Genomic DNA, 20,401 nt, shown 5'->3' on the forward strand with positions numbered 1-20,401 from the left:
CTTCAGACTTCAGTTACTCTTTTGGCTTTGGCCTCAGCTCGAAGAGTCTCTGAATTAGGTGCCCTGTCCTGCAAAACCCGTTACCTCATTTTCCATGCGGATGGAGCGGAACTTCGTACTCTGCAACAGTTTTTACCAAAGGCCCTTTCATATTAACCAGCCTACAGTGGTCCCTGCTATTACGGATACCTCAGCTACTCCGAGATCTCTTGATGTGGTGCATGCGCTCAAGATCTACATTTAAAGTGCACAGGCTCCAGGACCCCGTTTGTGTCTCACTGTAGAACACCATCCCAGTATGCCCTATGGACAACGAGAAAAGGATTTATCGGCGAGTACCAAAATCCCATTTTTATACATTTTCACTTGCATGAAGATGAGTGAGAAATACTATTTCTGACTAATTCTCCCAGTGATGTGCTCTAAATATGTACACTTATGTGTGCCCAGGTGGATGAGTTTGGATTTAAAAAGTTAAATATATACAATCATTGTAATTGGTTGGTGTTTATTTTTATATATTTGTACAACACTGATCAGGATTTGGTCCACAATGTTATCGAAAAGCATCCGGCATTCCACTGGTACACTAATAGCTAGGTACACATAAAGCGGGATAAAGTACATAACAGCTTTGTGAAATAAAGTTAATCAAGATAGTGTGCAATGGGTTACTAAATAAGTAGAAAAAAAACAGATGAATAGAGAACGATCACCAGATAATATAGCTTTTAAAAAAAACATTAAACATGAATTGTTTTTGGACACATTTAAGTACCGTAATTGGCCATATTCAATTGTGTTAAGAGTGCAGTTTGGCCTGACTTAGCGCAGATTTCTGCTCACCAGCTCAGGATGTAACAAGCGGAAATAATGGGCGCTTGTGGCATTCGTAACTGATGACCAAAAATGTAATGGCTCCCGCTGGGCGCTTGTTTGGTTATTAGTGCCGAAAAATATTTTAATCCCCCCACTAATAATTTTTATAGCAATATCAAAGACAGCAGTAACATACCCTCTGATGTCAGCAAGTGGGAGCTTTTCTTGGGATGTTGTCACCATCTGTTCCAATGAATTTTGTGAGAAGGAAAATGTTTTCAATTTTTTGTTGTTGTGGATGCTGCAGGTATGAAAGCATGGAATTTCTGGATCTCAGGAATAGTTACTGTATTTTTGAAGCGATCATCCAGAAATATTGCTATCCCAATATATTATGTTTGTGTTGAGAAAGTAAAAAATACATTCATGTAAATGTTTTCCTTTGTCCAGTCAAAACAGTTGTTGTGGTGTAAGAATCTGATCATATGGAAATTGCAGGCTTGCTCAGGATAATAACCTCTTCACTGTGCCATCTAAACTATCGTCCTTTGCAATGAGCAATCGTAGAAAAAAATGCCACTCTGCTTCTATACCAAAACCAAATTTATGAGCGCATAAGTTTACAACGTTTTTCTTGTCCTTTAATTGTGCGGCTGACCATTCAGAGAAGTAGAAAATCTTTTTTGTGGTTTTACACTATTTTTCTTCAAGAAGTTTGAGCTTCCTCTGGAAGCAGTGGAAGCCACTGTGTCATGTTCCGGACAGTTTTTGAGTTTCCTTTGTAATACACCACAAGTGGGGGAATTGTAGCTTGTGCACTGGTCCAATGATAGTACAGTGTTGCTCCCTCCTAGCACCCCTTCTCCAAGTTGCTGTTCCTTCCTGCTCACACAACACCTTCTCCCAGTCTGATACTCCTCTGTATTTATAACACTCCGCTTTTTCAAATGTGACACAAATGGTCCAGGGACAGGTTATGTTTAGGTGGTCTTTAATTAGGGGCTTTTCTTCACTATTTAAAGTCCGCCCAAACCTATCCTGTCGCTGGACCACTTGTAGTGGTCAAGGGAAATTTAAAATGTGGGCCAACTGTATACAACACAACTGAAGTGTCATTCCACATGGAGCCACTTTTCACTTAAGTTTGTGCGCCTGGCGTTGGGTATGTGTGACCGACGGTCACAATACAGATGGCTGGATCCCAGCTTTCGGATGGGCGGTTGGGGGGGGTGTCGAGCAGAACTAAGCCCCTTGTGGACTCGCTGCCTATATTCCCACTTTATAAGTGTCGTTTACATGTCGACCATTGGGATTTTCAAATGCCGGTATTGTGACCGGCGGTCTCCAGACCACCAGTCACATAAACGTAACCCCTGCAAAGAAGTGGGTGCAGATGCTGTCTGTAGAATCTCGTCCCAAACACAGCTGAAGAGGACCATGCATTCCTCTACTGTAGTGAGCTGGAAAAAATAGTGTTTTGTTGATTTTTAAATGCAATTTACATGAATCACTAAAAAAAAAATTAAAGCTCTTATAGCAGGTTTTCCCCATCAATATAATGACATTCTGAAAAAACAAACAAAACAAATAAAACAAAACCAAACAAACTGCAAGATAGCAACATTTAAAACATACAGCAGCAGCCAGGGTTGGACGATTTAAATCAAATTATTAAAATCAACGATTTAAATCAAAATGATTAAATCATGATTTACATCAAAACGTTAAAAAACTACAACTTTTGCTTAGAAAAAGATAGCCGTGTAGGGACAGTCTTTTTTTTTTTGTTTTTTTGTTTTTAGAGAAGTTGAGGAGAATAAATTGATGGTGTATAAGAGATTCTATCAAGTATATACTACCAAGTGACGTACGCTGGAATACTATGGCAGACTGTTTGGAGTCCTTTCTGAAAAACTGATCCAATCTTGTTAGAGTATGTACTGAAAACAAAGATGATATCCCAGAAGACATTATTAACAAAGTTAAGTTATGAAGCGGAGTGCTGAAGATTATTTGGCTCGACTGAAACCTGTAGCACTGGATCGAGCACAAAGACGCAACTGTACAATCAGTGAGGTCGTACAAGTGTGGAAGAAGCTGTTGGATGATGTTAAAGTGATTTGGACACCTCAGCAACCTAGTAAAGATGGCAAGAGCTATAATTGCACTCACAGATGCCCACTTGCTGACTAATCTACTTGATCCTAGGTACAGGGGAAAAAAGCTTAGTCCTACTGAAATTGAGACTGCTATAGAGTTTGCTCATGTCAATAATCGTCAAATTATATCGGTCATCATCAACTTTCATGCATCCATGAAACCATTTGCACCATACATGTTTGAAGTGGACACTTTACGCCAAGTATCTCCTCTAGCCTGGTGGATGTCCTACGCAGCTCAACTTCAGTTAAACACTTCTGTAGTAAATCTTCTAAAGCAGATGTCTACCGCAGTTTCATCAAGTGCAGGAATTGAAAGGATTTGTTCAACGTACGGTTTTATACAATCCAAAACACGCAACAGATTGGGAAATGAAAAAGCAGCTAAGCTGGTTGCATGCTACAGAGCCTTTCCTGTTGAGGACAAACGTGAGGACGTGGACAAAGAAGTGTACGTTTGAGTGAAATTCAGAGCCTAATTGTACTTCTTGATGCAACTGTTTAGTGTGTATTTATTCTATTACTGTGTGTACATTTTGTTACTGTTCTCACTTCAAAAATTGTTCATGTATTACTAAAACAAGGTGTAAACATCTAAAATGAAACAGTTTAGTTAAAAAAAGTTATTAAAAAAAACTATTTAAATCCAAAAAAATCTGATTTAAAAATCAATAAAAACTGATTTAAATCAAATAAAATCAGATTATTTTTTTTAATGTTTATAAAAAAATAAAATAGGATTTTAATACCTACCGGTAAATCCTTTTCTCTTAGACCGTAGAGGATGCTGGGGTCATCATAGAACCATGGGGTACAGACGGGATCTGCAGGAGACATGGGCACTTTAAGACTTTAAAAGGGTGAGACCTGGCTCCTCCCTCTATGCCCCTCCTCCAGACTCCAGTTTAAGGAAACTGTGCCCAGGGAGACGGACATTTCGAGGAAAAGGATTTATTGTTAAACCACGGTGAGCATCTTACCAGCTCACACCTCAAGCATGCCGCAGAAAGTGGCATTCAATAGAACACAAGCAAACGGCATGAAGAAATTTCCGCACTATGCTGACAAAAACCGTAACACAACTTGTGTGAAACCACAACCAATAACTGCAGATACAGTACGCACTTGGACGGGCGCTCAACATCCTCTACGTACAAATTAGCCCAGAGAGATTGCAAAGATTCTTGGCGAGCTATATGATTCAGTTACACAGCAATGTTGGCCTGGGGACTGTGAGTTGTGCGAGTGTTGAAAGAGAACACATGTAAGTTGTATGAACTGTGCAGAGGGAGTGTAATTGGGTAGGACAGCTTATGGAGGTTAACTTGGTGGTTGATGATCGGCAATAAGTCAGGAAATTGTGTTACAAACTGTGTGTAAAAAAATAAGAATTTACTTACCGATAATTCTATTTCTCGTAGTCCGTAGTGGATGCTAGGGACTCCGTCAGGACCATGGGGAATAGCGGCTCCGCAGGAGACAGGGCACAAAAGTAAAAGCTTTAGGATCAGGTGGTGTGCACTGGCTCCTCCCCCTATGACCCTCCTCCAAGCCTCAGTTAGGATACTGTGCCCGGACGAGCGTACACAATAAGGAAGGATTTTGAATCCCGGGTAAGACTCATACCAGCCACACCAATCACACTGTACAACCTGTGATCTGAACCCAATTAACAGCATGATAACAGCGGAGCCTCTGAAAAGATGGCTCACAACAATAATAACCCGATTTTTGTAACAATAACTATGTACAAGTATTGCAGACAATCCGCACTTGGGATGGGCGCCCAGAATCCACTACGGACTACGAGAAATAGAATTATCGGTAAGTAAATTCTTATTTTCTCTGACGTCCTAAGTGGATGCTGGGGACTCCGTCAGGACCATGGGGATTATACCAAAGCTCCCAAACGGGCGGGAGAGTGCGGATGACTCTGCAGCACCGAGTGAGAGAACTCCAGGTCCTCCTCAGCCAGGGTGTGTCCCTGACCAAGTAGCAGCTCGGCAAAGTTGTAAAGCCGAGACCCCTCAGGCAGCCGCCCAAGATGAGCCCACCTTCCTTGTGGAATGGGCATTTACATATTTTGGCTGTGGCAGGCCTGCCACAGAATGTGCAAGCTGAATTGTACTACACATCCAACTAGCAATCGTCTGCTTAGAAGCAAGAGCACCCAGTTTGTTGGGTGCATACAGGATAACAGCAAGTCAGTTTTCCCGACTCCAGCCGTCCTGGAAACCTATATTTTCAGGGCCCTGACAACATCTAGCAACTTGGAGTCCTCCAAGTCCCTAGTAGCCGCAGGTACCACAATAAGCTGGTTCAGGTGAAACGCTGACACCACCTTAGGGAGAAACTGGGGACGAGTCCGCAGCTCTGCCCTGTCCGAATGGACAATCAGATATGGGCTTTTGTGAGACAAATCCGCCAATTCTGACACTCGCCTGGCCGAGGCCAGGGCCAACATCATGGTCACTTTCCATGCGAGATATTTCAAATCCACAGATTTGAGCGGTTTAAACCAATGTGATTTGAAGAATCCCAGAACTACGTTGAGATCCCACAGTGCCACTGGAGGCACAAAAGGGGGTTGTATATGCAGTACTCCCTTGACAAACTTCTGGACTTCAGGAACTGAAGCCAATTCTTTCTGGAAGAAAATCGACAGGGCCGAAATTTGAACCTTAATGGACCCCAATTTGAGGCCCATAGACACTCCTGTTTGCAGGAAATGCAGGAATCGACCGAGTTGAAATTTCTTCGTGGGGCCTTCCTGGCCTCACACCACGCAACATATTTTCGCCACATGTGGTGATAATGTTGTGCGGTCACCTCCTTCCTGGCTTTGACCAGGGTAGGAATGACCTCTTCCGGAATGCCTTTTTCCCTTAGGATCCGGCGTTCAACCGCCATGCCGTCAAACGCAGCCGCGGTAAGTCTTGGAACAGACATGGTACTTGCTGAAGCAAGTCCCTTCTTAGCGGCAGAGGCCATGAGTCCTCTGTGAGCATCTCTTGAAGTTCCGGGTACCAAGTCCTTCTTGGCCAATCCGGAGCCACGAGTATAGTTCTTACTCCTCTACGTCTTATAATTCTCAGTACCTTAGGTATGAGAAGCAGAGGAGGGAACACATACACCGACTGGTACACCCACGGTGTTACCAAAAACGTCCACAGCTATTGCCTGAGGGTCTCTTGACCTGGCGCAATACCTGTCCAGTTTTTTGTTCAGGCGGGACGCCATCATGTCCACCTTTGGTCTTTCCCAACGGTTCACAATCATGTGGAAGACTTCCCGATGAAGTCCCCACTCTCCCGGGTGGAGGTCGTGCCTGCTGAGGAAGTTTGCTTCCCAGTTGTCCACTCCCGGAATGAACACTGCTGACAGTGCTATCACATGATTTTCCGCCCAGCGAAAAATCCTTGCAGTTTCTGCCATTGCCCTCCTGCTTCTTGTGCCGCCCCGTCTGTTTACGTGGGCGACTGCCGTGATGTTGTCCCACTGGATCAATACCGGCTGACCTTGAAGCAGAGGTCTTGCTAAGCTTAGAGCATTGTAAATTGTCCTTAGCTCCAGTATATTTATGTGGAGAGAAGTCTCCAGACTTGATCACACTCCCTGGAAATTTTTTTCCCTGTGTGACTGCTCCCCAGCCTCTCGGGCTGGCATCCGTGGTTACCAGGACCCAGTCCTGAATGCCGAATCTGCGGCCCTTTAGTAGATGAGCACTCTGCAGCCACCGCAGAAGAAACACCCTTGTCCTTGGAGACAGGGTTATCCGCTGATGCATCTGAAGATGCGATCCGGACCATTTTTCCAGCAGATCCCACTGAAAAGTTCTTGCGTGAAATCTGCCGAATGGAATCGCTTCGTAAGAAGCCACCATTTTTCCCAGGACCCTTGTGCAATGATGCACTGACACTTTTCCTGGTTTTAGGAGGTTCCCAACTAGCTCGGATAACTCCCTGGCTTTCTTCTCCGGGAGAAACACCCTTTTCTGGACTGTGTCCAGAATCATCCCTAGGAACAGCAGACGTGTCGTCGGAAACAGCTGCGATTTTGGAATATTTAGAATCCACCCGTGCTGTCGTAGAACTACTTGAGATAGTGCTACTCCGACCTCCAACTGTTCTCTGGACCTTGCCCTTATCAGGCGATCGTCCATTTTCTTTGAAGAAGAATCATCATTTCGGCCATTACCTTGGTAAAGACCCGGGGTGCCGTGAACAATCCAAACGGCAGCATCTGAAACTGATAGTGACAGTTCTGTACCACGAACCTGAGGTACCCTTGGTGAGAAGGGCAAATTGGGACATGGAGGTAAGCATCCCTGATGTCCAGGGACACCATATAGTCCCCTTCTTCCTGGTTCGCTATCACTGCTCTGAGTGACTCCATCTTGATTTGAACCTTTGTATGTAAGTGTTCAAATATTTCAGATTTAGAATAGGTCTCACCGAGCCGTCTGGCTTCAGTACCACAATATAGTGTGGAATAATACCCCTTTCCTTGTTGTAGGAGGGGTACTTTGATTATCACCTGCTGGGAATACAGCTTGTGAAATGTTTCCAATACTGCCTCCCTGTCGGAGGGAGACGTTGGTAAAGCAAACTTCAGGAACCTGCGAGGGGGAGACGTCTCGAATTTCCAATCTGTACCCCTGGGATACTACTTGTAGGATCCAGGGGTCCACTTGCGAGTGAGCCCACTGCGTGCTGAAACTCTTGAGACGACCCCCCACCGCACCTGTTTGTACGGCCCCAGCGTCATGCTGAGGACTTGGCAGAAGCGGTGGAAGGCTTCTGTTCCTGGGAGTGGGCTGCCTGCTGCAGTCTTCTTCCCTCACCTCTATCCCTGGGCAGATATGACTGGCCTTTTGCCCGCTTGCCCTTATGGGGACGAAAGGACTGAGGCTGAAAAGACGATGTCTTTTTCTGCTGAGATGTGACTTGGGGTAAAAAAAGGTGGATTTTCCAGCTGTTGCCGTGGCCACCAGGTCCGATGGACCGACCCCAAATAACTCCTCCCCTTTATACGGCAATACTTCCATGTGCCGTTTGGAATCTGCATCACCTGACCACTGTCGTGTCCATAAACATCTTCTGGCAGATATGGACATCGCACTTACTCTTGATGCCAGAGTGCAAATATCCCTCTGTGCATCTCGCATGTATAGTAAATGCATCCTTTAAATGCTCTATAGTCAATAAAATACTGTCCCTGTCAAGGGTATCAATATTTTCAGTCAGGGAATCCGACCAAGCCACCCCAGCGCTGCCCATCCAGGCTGAGGCGATCGCTGGTCGCAGTATAACACCAGTATGTGTGTATATACTTTTTAGGATATTTTCCAGCCTCCTATCAGTTGGCTCCTTGAGGGCGGCCTCCACATAATACCCTTTTTTGTGGTACTTGTAGTATCAGAAATATGTAACATCTCCTTCATTGCCCTTAACAAGTAACGTGTGGCCCTAAAGGAAAATACGTTTGTTTCTTCACCGTCGACACTGGAGTCAGTGTCCGTGTCTGTGTCGACCGACTGAGGTAAAAGGACGTTTTAACGCCCCTGACGGTGTTTGAGACGCCTGGGCAGGTACTAATTGGTTTGCCGGCTGTCTCATGTCGTCAACCGACCTTGCAGCGTGTTGACATTATCACGTAATTCCTTAAATAAGCCATCCATTCCGGTGTCGACTCCCTAGAGAGTGACATCAACATTACAGGCAATTGCTCCGCCTCCTCACCAACATCGTCCTCATACATGTCGACACACACGTACCGACACACAGCACACACACAGGGAATGCTCTGATAGAGGACAGGACCCCACAAGCCCTTTGGAGAGACAGAGGGAGAGTTTGCCAGCACACACCAAAACGCTATAATTATACAGGGACAACCTTTATATAAGTGTTTTTCCCTTATAGCATTTTAATATATATAGTCATATCGCCAAATAAGTGCCCCCCCTCTCTGTTTTAACCCTGTTTCTGTAGTGCAGTGCAGGGGAGAGCCTGGGAGCCTTCCCACCAGCATTTCTGTGAGGGAAAATGGCGCTGTGTGCTGAGGAGAATAGGCCCCGCCCCCTTTTCGGCGGGCTTCTTCTCCCGTTTTTCTGAGACCTGGCAGGGGTTAAATACATCCATATAGCCCCAGGGGCTATATGTGATGTATCTTTTAGCCAGTATAGGTATTTCATTGCTGCCCAGGGCGCCCCCCCCAGCGCCCTGCACCCTCAGTGACCGCTGGTGTGAAGTGTGCTGACAACAATGGCGCACAGCTGCAGTGCTGTGCGCTACCTCATGAAGACTGAAAAGTCTTCTGCCGCCGGTTTCTGGACCTCTTCACTCTTCGGCATCTGCAAGGGGGTCGGCGGCGCGGCTCTGGGACCGGACTCCATGGCTGGTCCTGTGTTCGATCCCTCTGGAGCTAATGGTGTCCAGTAGCCTAAGAAGCCAATCCATCCTGCACGCAGGTGAGTTCACTTCTTCTCCCCTAAGTCCCTCGTTGCAGTGAGCCTGTTGCCAGCAGGACTCACTGAAAATAAAAAACCTAACAAAACTTTTACTCTAAGCAGCTCTTTAGGAGAGCCACCTAGATTGCACCCTTCTCGGCCGGGCACAAAATCTAACTGAGGCTTGGAGGAGGGTCATAGGGGGAGGAGCCAGTGCACACCACCTGATCCTAAAGCTTTTACTTTTGTGCCCTGTCTCCTGCGGAGCCGCTATTCCCCATGGTCCTGACGGAGTCCCCAGCATCCACTTAGGACGTCAGAGAAATACCTGATTCGCCCGATCCCAATCACTTTTTGGTTGGAGTTGGTGAATCAAGGATTTCCTCAGTGTATGGGCCCCACAAACACACTATACAACAATCACAACTGATGAAGGCAAATGTTGTGTTCAATTGTGGCTTATGTAGAGATTATAGCATGGAAAATACAGACAAAATACGTCAATGCCAGTAAGTTATAACAACACAAGCATGGAGGCCTGCAGCAGAGACAGCCATGTCCCAGAAAGAACAAATTGTATTTAAAGTACAAACTTAAAAAAATAAGAATTTACTTACCGATAATTCTATTTCTCGGAGTCCGTAGTGGATGCTGGGGTTCCTGAAAGGACCATGGGGAATAGCGGCTCCGCAGGAGACAGGGCACAAAAGTAAAGCTTTCCGATCAGGTGGTGTGCACTGGCTCCTCCCCCTATGACCCTCCTCCAAGCCAGTTAGGTACTGTGCCCGGACGAGCGTACACAATAAGGGAGGAATTTTGAATCCCGGGTAAGACTCATACCAGCCACACCAATCACACCGTACAACTTGTGATCTAAACCCAGTTAACAGTATGATAACAGCGGAGCCTCTGAAAAGATGGCTCACAACAATAATAACCCGATTTTTGTAACTATGTACAAGTATTGCAGATAATCCGCACTTGGGATGGGCGCCCAGCATCCACTACGGACTCCGAGAAATAGAATTATCGGTAAGTAAATTCTTATTTTCTCTATCGTCCTAGTGGATGCTGGGGTTCCTGAAAGGACCATGGGGATTATACCAAAGCTCCCAAACGGGCGGGAGAGTGCGGATGACTCTGCAGCACCGAATGAGAGAACTCCAGGTCCTCCTTAGCCAGGGTATCAAATTTGTAGAATTTAGCAAACGTGTTTGCCCCTGACCAAGTAGCTGCTCGGCAAAGTTGTAAAGCCGAGACCCCTCGGGCAGCCGCCCAAGATGAGCCCACCTTCCTTGTGGAATGGGCATTTACATATTTTGGCTGTGGCAGGCCTGCCACAGAATGTGCAAGCTGAATTGTATTACACATCCAACTAGCAATAGTCTGCTTAGAAGCAAGAGCACCCAGTTTGTTGGGTGCATACAGGATAACAGCAAGTCAGTTTTCCTGACTCCAGCCGTCCTGGAACATATTTTCAGGGCCCTGACAACATCTAGCAACTTGGAGTCCTCCAAGTCCCTAGTAGGTGCAAGGCACCACAACAAGCTGGTTCAGGTGAAACACTGACACCACCTTAGGGAGAGAACTGGGGACGAGTCCGCAGCTCTGCCCTGTCCGAATGGACAAACAGATATGGGCTTTTTTGAGAAAAAACCACCAATTTGACACTCGCCTGGTCCAGGCCAGGGCCAAGAACATGGTCACTTTTCATGTGAGATGCTTCAAATCCACAGATTTGACTGGTTTTAAACCAATGTGATTTGAGGAATCCCAGAACTACGTTGAGATCCCACAGTGCCACTGGAGGCACAAAAGGGGGTTGTATATGCAATACTCTTTTGACAAACTTCTGGACTTCAGGAACTGAAGCCAATTCTTTCTGGAAGAAAATCGACAGGGCCGAAATTTGAACCTTAATGGACCCCAATTTGAGGCCCATAGACACTCCTGTTTGCAGGAAATGCAGGAAACGACCGAGTTGAAATTTCTTTGTGGGGCCTTCCTGGCCTCACACCACGCAACATATTTTCGCCACATGTGGTGATAATGTTGTGCGGTCACCTCCTTTCTGGCTTTGACCAGGGTAGGAATGACCTCTTCCGGAATGCCTTTTTCCCTTAGGATCCGGCTTTCCACCGCCATGCCGACAAACGCAGCTGCGGTAAGTCTTGGAACAGACATGGTACTTGCTGAAGCAAGTCCCTTCTTAGCGGCAGAGGCCATAAGACCTCTGTAAGCATCTCTTGAAGTTCCGGGTACCAAGTCCTTCTTGGCCAATCCGGAGCCATGAGTATAGTTCTTACTCCTCTACGTCTTATAATTCTCAGCACCTTAGGTATGAGAAGCAGAGGAGGGAACACATACACCGACTGGTACACCCACGGTGTTACCAGAACGTCCACAGCTATTGCCTGAGGGTCTCTTGACCTGGCGCAATACCTGTCCCGTTTTTTGTTCAGACGGGACGCCATCATGTCCACCTTTGGTATTTCCCAACGGTTTACAATCATGTGGAAAAAACTTCCCGATGAAGTTTCCACTCTCCCGGGTGGAGGTCGTGCCTGCTGAGGAAGTCTGCTTCCCAGTTTCCATTCCCGGGATGAAACACTGCTGACAGTGCTATCACATGATTTTCCGCCCAGCGAAAAGTCCTTGCAGTTTTTGCCATTGCCCTCCTGCTTCTTGTGTCGCCCTGTCTGTTTACGTGGGCGACTGCCGTGATGTTTTTCCCACTGGATCAATACCGGCTGACCTTGAAGCAGAGGTCTTGCTAAGCTTAGAGCATTATAAATTTACCCTTAGCTCCAGTATATTTATGTGGAGAAAAGTCTCCAGACTTGATCACACTCCCTGGAAATTTTTTCCTTGTGTGACTGCTCCCCAGCCTCTTGGACTGGGCTCCGTGGTCACCAGCATCCAAACCTGAATGCCGAATCTGCGGCCCTCTAGAAGATGAGCACTCTATAACCACCACAGGAGAGACACCCTTGTCCTTGGATATAGGGTTATCCGCTGATGCATCTGAAGATGCGATCCGGACCATTTGTCCAGCAGATCCCACTGAAAAATTCTTGCGTGAAATCTGCCGAATGGAATTGCTTCGTAGGAAGCCACCATTTTTACCAGGACCCTTGTGCAATGATGCACTGTTTTTAGGAGGTTCCTGACTAGCTCGGATAACTCCCTGGCTTTCTCTTCCGGGAGAAACACCTTTTTCTGGACTGTGTCCAGAATCATCCCTAGGCACAGCAGACGTGTCGTCGGGATCAGCTGCAATTTTGGAATATTTAGAATCCACCCGTGCTGTTGTAGCAGTATCCGAGATAGTGCTACTCCGACCTCCAACTGTTCCCTGGACTATGCCCTTATCAGGAGATCGTCCAAGTAAGGGATAATTAAGACGCCTTTTCTTCGAAGAAGAATCATCATTTCGGCCATTACCTTGGTAAAGACCCGGGGTGCCGTGGACAATCCAAACGGCAGCGTCTGAAACTGATAGTGACAGTTCTGCACCACGAACCTGAGGTACCCTTAGTGAGAAGGGCAAATTTGGGACATAGAGGTAAGCATCCCTGATGTCCCGGGACACTATATAGTCCCCTTCTTCCTGGTTCGTTATCACTGCTCTGAGTGACTCCATCTTGATTTGAACCTTTGTAAGTGTTCAAAAAATTTTTTAGAATAAGTCTCACCTAGCCTTCTGGCTTCAGTACCACAATATAGTGTGGAATAATACCCCTTTTCTTGTAGTAGGAGGGGTAATTTAATTATCACCTGCTGGGAATACAGCTTGTGAATTTTTTCCCATACTGCCTCCTTGTCGGAGGGAGACCTTGGTAAAGCAGACTTCAGGAGCCTGCGAAGGGGAAACGTCTCGACATTCCAATCTGTACCCCTGGGATACTACTTGTAGGATCCAGGGGTCCTGTACGGTCTCAGCGCCATGCTGAGAACTTGTCAGAAGCGGTGGAAAGCTTCTGTTCCTGGGAATGGGCTGCCTGCTGCAGTCTTCTTCCCTTTCCTCTATCCCTGGGCAGATATGATCTTATAGGGACGAAAGGACTGAGGCTGAAAAGACGGTGTCTTTTTCTGCAGAGATGTGACTTAGGGTAAAAACGGCGGATTTTCCAGCAGTTGCCGTGGCCACCAGGTCCGATGGACCGACCCCAAATAACTCCTCTTCCTTTATACGGCAATACACCTTTGTGCCGTTTGGAATCTGCATCACCTGACCACTGTCGTGTCCATAACATCTTCTGGCAGATATGGACATCGCATTTACTCTTGATGCCAGAGTGCAAATATCCCTCTGTGCATCTCGCATATATAGAAATGCATCCTTTAAATGCTCTATAGTCAATAAAATACTGTCCCTGTCAAGGGTATCAATATTTTTAGTCAGGGAATCCGACCAAGCCACCCCAGCTCTGCACATCCAGGCTGAGGCGATCGCTGGTCGCAGTATAACACCAGTATGTGTGTATATACTGTTTATGATATTTTCCAGCCTCCTGTCAGCTGGTCCTTGAGGACGGCCTTATCTATAGACGGTACCGCCACTTGTTTTGATAAGCGTGTGAGCGCCTTATCCACCCTAAGGGGTGTTTCCCAACGCGCCCTAACTTCTGGCGGGAAAGGGTATACCGCCCATAATTTTCTATCGGGGGGAACCCACGCATCATCACACACTTTATTTAATTTATCTGATTCAGGAAAAACTACGGTAGTTTTTTCACATCCCACATAATACCCTCTTTTGTGGTACTTGTAGTATCAGAAATATGTAACACCTCCTTCATTGCCTTTAACGTGTGGCCCTAATAAGGAATACGTTTGTTTATTCACCGTCGACACTGGATTCAGTGTCCCTGTCTGTGTCGACCGACTAAAGTAAACGGGCGTTTTAAAAACCCCTGACGGTGTTTTTGAGACGTCTGGACCGGTACTAATTGTTTGTCGGCCGTCTCATGTCGTCAACCGACCTTGCAGCGTGTTGACATTATCACGTAATTCCCTAAATAAGCCATCCATTCCGGTGTCGACTCCCTAGAGAGTGACATCACCATTACAGGCAATTGCTCCGCCTCCTCACCAACATCGTCCTCATACATGTCGACACACACGTACCGACACACAGCACACACACAGGGAATGCTCTGATAGAGGACAGGACCCACTAGCCCTTTGGAGAGACAGAGGGAGAGTTTACCAGCACACACCAAAAACGCTATAATTATATAGGGACAACCTTATATAAGTGTTTTCCCTTATAGCATCTTTTTTATTATTTCTAACGCCAAATTAGTGCCCCCCCTCTCTGTTTTAACCCTGTTTCTGTAGTGCAGTGCAGGGGAGAGCCTGGGAGCCTTCCCTCCAGCCTTTCTGTGAGAGAAAATGGCGCTGTGTGCTGAGGAGATAGGCCCCGCTCCTTTTTCGGCGGCCTCGTCTCCCGCTCTTAACGGATTCTGGCAGGGGTTAAATATCTCCATATAGCCTCCGGAGGCTATATGTGAGGTATTTTTAGCCAAAATAGGTATTCATTTGCCTCCCAGGGCGCCCCCCTCCCAGCGCCCTGCACCCTCAGTGACTGCCGTGTGAAGTGTGCTGAGAGGAAAATGGCGCACAGCTGCAGTGCTGTGCGCTACCTTTAGAAGACTGAGGAGTCTTCTGCCGCCGATTCTGGACCTCTTCTTACTTCAGCATCTGCAAGGGGGCCGGCGGCAAGGCTACGGTGACCATCCAGGCTGTACCTGTGATCGTCCCTCTGGAGCTGATGTCCAGTAGCCAAGAAGCCAATCCATCCTGCACGCAGGTGAGTTCACTTCTTCTCCCCTAAGTCCCTCGTTGCAGTGATCCTGTTGCCAGCAGGACTCACTGTAAAATAAAAAACCTAAGCTAAACTTTTCTAAGCAGCTCTTTAGGAGAGCCACCTAGATTGCACCCTTCTCGGCCGGGCACAAAAATCTAACTGGCTTGGAGGAGGGTCATAGGGGGAGGAGCCAGTGCACACCACCTGATCGGAAAGCTTTACTTTTGTGCCCTGTCTCCTGCGGAGCCGCTATTCCCCATGGTCCTTTCAGGAACCCCAGCATCCACTAGGACGATAGAGAAATATATATATTTGGGCAGTTATACAATTTTGTAAAATTATGTTAAAATAACAATGAACAATTAAAACTATCGTTTCATATTATTACAAATTTAATACTCTGCACTAACTTACCTACTTGTTAATGATGCCCTTTGGGAGATGCAAGATGGCGATGTTCAGGTGGGAGGAGTCATGGTGCAACACTATCTGGCTAGAGTGCGAAATAGTGCACTATATCGCACCGTGTGTAAGCACTATGGGGGTAATTCGGAGTTGATCGCAGCAGCAAATTTGTTAGCAGTTGGGCAAAACCATGTGCCCTGCAGGGGAAGCAGATATAACATGTGCAGAGAGAGTTAGATTTGGGTGGGGTGTGTTCAAACTGAAATCTAAATTGCAGTGTAAAAATAAAGCAGCCATTATTTACCCTGCACAGAAACAAAATAACCCACACAAATCTAACTCTCTCTGTAAATGTTGTATCTGCCACACCTGCAGTGCACATGGTTTTGCCCAACTGCTAACAAATTTGCTGCTGCGATCAACTCAGAATTACCCCCAATATTGTATGTGATATTGGGCCCAATTCAGAGTTGATCGTAGCAGCAAATTTTTTAGCAGTTGGGCAAAACCATGTGCACTGCAGGGAGGGCAGATATAACATGTGCAGAGAAAGTTATGGGCCCTACACACTGGGCGATAATACTGAAAGATATGAACGATCTTGTTCATTAATAAACGTGATACCGTTCATATCTTTCAGTGTGGCAGCACCAGCGATGAACGATGCGCGGCCTCGGGCTCGTTCATCGCTGGTGCCCCGTCGCTTGTGTATGCAGGCCAATATGGACGAGATTGTCCATATTTGCCTGCACTGCTACGGAGCCGGGTGACAGGGGGAGTGAAGGAACTTCACTACCCCAGTCACTGCCCCCCCGCCGCCGGGCCTCCCATCATCCGTATCCGCCGTAGGACAGCTCGGCGGCGGATCGCAAAGTGTGTAGGGCCCATTAGATTTGGGTGAGGTGTATTCAAACTGAAATCTAAATTGCAGTGTAAAAACAAAGCAGCCAGTATTTACCCTGAACAGAAACAAAATAACCCACCCAACTCTAACTCTCTGCAAATGTTATATCTACCACACCTGCAGTGCATATGGTTTTGCCCAACTGCTAACAAAGTTGCTGCTGCGATCAGGTCTTAAATACCCCCATAGTGCGATGCACACTTCCGCAGGTGGTATCCAATGTTCTGTGTTGGATGAAGATGCAGCTCAATTTTAGCTAGATAGTATACTATCTAGTGCATATTGGGGGTCATTCCGAGTTGTTTGCTCGCTAGCAGTTTTTAGCAGCCGTGCAAACGCATTGTCACCGTCCACTGGGGAGTGTATTTTAGCTTTGCAGGAGTGTGAACACTTATGCAGCAGAGCGCCTGCAAACACATTTTATGTAGAACAAGACCAGCCCTGTACTTACTCTTCGTGTGCGTTGATTCTAACGACGGAGGGACGGCTTTCGACGTCAGACACCCGCCCAGCGAACGCCCTGCCACTCCTGCGTTTTTTCAGACACGCCTGCGTTTTTCCAAACACTCCCTGAAAACGGTCATTTGACACCCAGAAACGCCTACTTCATGTCAATTTTCCTGCGTTCGCCCGTGCGAACGGAATCGTCGCTAGAACCTGTGCAAGCCCACGATGCTCATTGTACCCGTACGACGTGCATGCGCAGAATAGCCATTTTTTTGCCTCATCGCTGCGCAGCGAACAACGGCAGCTAGCGATCAACTCGGAATGACCCCCATTTTACGGTGTGTATGTAACGTACAATATTGTATCCGATTTGCCTCATCACAATGTGAGAAGCAATATCTTTTGCTATATCTTATGCTAAATCTATTGGGCTAAATCTTACCATGTGTACGCACTGTTTCGTTTGTTCAGGAGCTCAGGGAAATAGTGTAGGATATCTTAACATAGCCAAAATCTTACCATGTGTACCCAGCTTTAATATTTCACTTTTCTTTTCTAGTCTCAGATGTAATATTGCCTTATTTCCTCATAAAATACAAACACTTTACACAAGGTACGAATGGAACTTTTCTTCACATTCAACATATACAATAAGAAAACTTAAATCACTCAAGTACACAGAAACGTTATTTTAGGCTTGCTATTATGAATACATTTAGTAACAATATTTCAACTACGCATAAAAAAAATAAATCACAATTCTAATGGTGCGATTATATCTTTTTAGTTCAAATTGCATCGCATCTACTTCAAATCAAACCGTGTTTATTTTCCCTTGTGATGCGATGCGCGCTCCGGCATAGTCAATATTGCAAGGCAAAATAGTATGTGCAGTCAGGTATTTTTGTACTACATCGCATACATTACATATTGTAGTGTAGTCAAAAGCGGGTGTAGTTCAAATCGCATACCACTTAGTCCAAATCGCATAGCACACAATGTATAGGCTCAAATCGCACCTAGCACAGATTTCACCTTGTGTGGGCACCATAAAACTCCACAGACAGGAATAAAAAATAAAGGAATTCCTGACATCATGTAAATGTTTAATAATAAAAAATGCACCTACAACCATTCACTTATGCAACCATTCTCTATGTGTATTAGTATCGACTAGCGCAGGGACCCAGATTATTGCAGAAACTGAGCCTCTTGGCACTCTGCAAAGAGAGATTAAAGGGCACAGACAAGAAGAGTTTGGGTGATTTTAAGAGAAGGGGGGGGGGGGGGGGGGGATTCTAGTGGGAAGATGCCAGGATGACATGTTGCAATGGCACCTGTCCACTCCACTCTATTTCAATTGACCCTTAAAACTCATTCCTTCTTTGTATAAAAGTATAACAAGACAGAATATCACAGACTAATATACAAGCCATAAAAAACATCAATACAATTTAGACACACTGAAGTGAAATTCCAGAACACAACCCCCCTCCCCCGCAGAAAATAAATACCCACCTATACATACAACTGTTGAACCTTTGTTGTTTCTATAACATATACATGATGCGAGTACAGCACACTCTTCATCCTAAAACGCATACACACAGTGCGATATAACTACCGATATGGACTATATAGTCCATATTGGTAGAAAAATATAGTGCATATCGCAACATGTGTATTAGATCTTGCGATGCCGATGCACACTCCTGCGGGGTCGGTATCGTATAGTGCAAATCGGTCACATAGGCAGAATCGCACCATGTGTAGGCCCCTTTACGCATACAAATAACAAGATGGATATATATATATATATATATATATATATATATATATATATATATATATACATACATACATATATATATACATACATACATATATACATACATACACATATATACATTAAAATTAGGACAAACATCGCAGACATACTGTATGCAAGTCACATGCCAGCATTTGCAAGTTCAGTTTATTGAGCCAAAACAGATCTTAAAATCATGTCTCGCGATATACATCATCCCTTGATGTGCGAGACATGGACAAATGTATATTTATGAAGTACCAATTACTTTTAGTATAATACTGTCCATTGACAAACACAGTGCGAGTACCACGAAGACAGCTACAACCATGGATAGTTTAGATTTATTTCCATGTTCTAGTGACAATTATCATAGTAGGTACAGCTAATTGCCCAATAACATGCTTTTCAAAAAAGTACAGAAAAACAGACGTACCTTTAAAATAGACATGGAGAAGAAGTATTATATTTTTATTAACATCATCACCACATTATGAAGTGTTGTACAGAAAATATTTGTCATCCACATCAGTCACTGCCCTAATTGCCAAAACTGTTAGGACACAAGAACTGTATTTTGTACAGCCTAGCTAAAATACAAGAAAACTGTCACTCTATGAAAAGCAATGTACACAGTGACCGTTACTGGGATACCGGCCTTACCAGCCCAGTTGAAAACATAACTTGTTCTAAAACAAGGCAAGTGATCATGATATTGCAGGTATCTATGGCTCTCCCCTAGGAGTCTGTACAGGCGTATATGCCTGAAAAGCCAAATTAAACAAGTGCTGCAGCTCATGAATCAGTTATATGAAATATGCATGAATAATATTAGTCAGCAGTTTGCAGCAGGCAACAAGCATTCACATTGTACCAATTCAGCCCATGGTACAGATACAAGCCGCTGTATGTGCTGTACAGAGAATGCCACAGTTCTCCTAAACACATACAGTAAATATGCATGATATACAGAAAAACATCTAGCAGTTTCCTAGAAATATGTAGCACATTATGGGTTTTTTTGTTTTTCTTGTACACTGCTGCAACATTTTACAACGGTTTGCATGCACCCTTTGCTTCTGAACCAGTGTACCCAAGCTACAATTATCATATATATATATATATATATATATATTATATATATATATATATATATATATATTTATTTATTACACACAGACACACGAGAACATGCTTTTTGCACGGTAAATATTCTGCATTAATAAAAAAATCAATTTTTACAGCCCAAAAAAACAGGATTCATTGCAAGAATTACTTCTAAGAGACAGAAATTAAAAATAACTATAAATGGTCAATAATGAAAAATATGGACACGTTCAGGGACAATCACTGACACCTGGAGCTCTCCATGGATGATACAGACTGCATTTCTGTACACTGAAAAATGATCAGCATGCATGCACCAGATACATATTGCTACAATATGCAGGAGGATGTAAGTTTTATATTTATTTATATATATATATATATATATATATATATATATATATATATATATGTGCTGCATGCAGGGGGGAGCGATCAGCATGCACCAGATACTACATGTATGTGTTATTATATACAGGGGGAAGCTCTG

The 20,401-nt window shown here is 45.0% G+C and overlaps 1 protein-coding gene across 1 annotated transcript in view; it reads right to left on the reverse strand.

The window, feature by feature from the left end:
• The window catches only part of HNRNPLL (heterogeneous nuclear ribonucleoprotein L like), a 120,365-nt gene that overhangs the window by 99,607 nt on the left and 357 nt on the right, over positions 1-20,401 (reverse strand). The gene's annotated exons all lie outside the window — the stretch shown is intronic.

Source organism: Pseudophryne corroboree, chromosome 4 (assembly GCF_028390025.1).
Source record: "Pseudophryne corroboree isolate aPseCor3 chromosome 4, aPseCor3.hap2, whole genome shotgun sequence".
NCBI classification, from domain to species: domain Eukaryota; kingdom Metazoa; phylum Chordata; class Amphibia; order Anura; family Myobatrachidae; genus Pseudophryne; species Pseudophryne corroboree.